At 48.0% G+C, this 1,532-nt stretch overlaps 1 protein-coding gene across 1 annotated transcript in view; it reads right to left on the reverse strand.

Annotated features, from left to right (window-relative positions):
* Positions 1–1,532, reverse strand: part of LOC109923018 (pro-neuregulin-3, membrane-bound isoform-like) — a 13,436-nt gene that overhangs the window by 11,547 nt on the left and 357 nt on the right. The window lies entirely within an intron of this gene.

Genomic DNA, 1,532 nt, shown 5'->3' on the forward strand with positions numbered 1-1,532 from the left:
GTGGGAGCCGTACCCCAGTGAGAGCCAGTGTGTGTGGGTGGGACACCGTACCCCAGTGAGAGTCAGTGTGTTTGTGGGACCCCGTACCCCAGTGAGAGTCAGTGTGTATGGGACCCCATACCCCAGTGAGAGTCAGTGTGTGTGTGGGACCCCGTACCCCAGTGAGAGTCAGTGTGTGTGGGACCCCGTACCCCAGTGAGGGTCAGTATGTGTGTGGGATCCAGTCCTGGGAGGTACAGAAATTTCCTGAACAGAAAACAAAATGTGTTTTATAAAGAATATTTGATCATTTTCACCGATCATAACATGTTGTAACTGAAAGGCAGGAAAAGCCCTCAAGAGCAGGAGTCTTTCATTTTCAAGACTTTTCTTGCTGATTTTCTGCATCATTATGAATTCTGGTATGAAGCTTTCACTTCAGCAAATCTCCCAATTCTGAACATTGTGTGCACAGGGATTCCAACAGTTTTGCCCCTTGTACATGTAGCTTCGGAGGAAGTGGCCCATCATTCCCCCCCTCTACCTGAGGACCATCAGTAGATGTGTGAATGAGGTCATGAGCTCCAGTCACTGGTCAAAGTTTGACTTTGTCATTTCAATCCTCAGAACGTTCAGAATGGTCATTGGATAAGGAGCTACATTAATCTGCTGTTCACTCGGCTCTACAATTAGTTACAAGCCAGCAGGTATAAAAGAGGAGTAACAAGCAGCAACCATTCAGGGTCCTGCTATAATTCAAGAGAAATATGTTTAAAATATGAAACAAAAACATCCACATGACCAGGATCCATTCCACTGACTACATCACCACAAACTGACTCCTCTCTCACTCGTTAAGACCTGTTGCTGAAAGCACCATCCTTTCAACCCCCAGTACCTCCACAGCCCATGGTCATTATCCCAACACTCAAACCCCTGTTCTCTGCTCCACGAGGTATATTACCCCTATCTACTTGGATATTCCCCTCAGGTACTTGCCTGCCCTGGTATTAGCCAATCAGTGTACCTTACTGTGCTAACTGTCTGTCCCCTCAGTACTTGGTACAGTGCCTTCAGTTTGAGACAAGGCCCCCCCATCGAGTCTTCAGGCAGGAAGACTGCAGATGGAGCTGGTCCCTGGTGCAGGTTGTGTTAAATTGCTGTTTACTTTGGGGGCAGGGTGGGAAGCGGTGGAGACAGCAGTTTGGATAGGGCCCCAGATGTCCCAAAAGTGCACTTCAGAGCCAATCAAACACTGTAAAAATCACAGCTGTATTGCAGGAAGGTAAGCAGCTGACTGGTACTAAGTGATATCCCACAAACAGCTTCACGGCAATTAAAAAAAACAATCCAAGCAGATGTTGGTGTGGAGTTAAATATTTTTCCAGGACACTAAGCTCAACAGACAGTGAGGAGGGATCTTCATTTAACACCTCTTCAAAATGATGCACTTTCAGCAGCGCTCCCTCAGCACTGATCCTCCGACAGTGCGGCACTCCCTCAGTACTGACCCTCCGACAGTGCGGCACTCCCTCAGCGCTGACCCTCCGACA

Source organism: Rhincodon typus, chromosome 34 (genome assembly GCF_021869965.1).
Source record: "Rhincodon typus isolate 14 chromosome 34, sRhiTyp1.1, whole genome shotgun sequence".
In the NCBI taxonomy this organism is placed as follows: Eukaryota; Metazoa; Chordata; class Chondrichthyes; order Orectolobiformes; family Rhincodontidae; genus Rhincodon; species Rhincodon typus.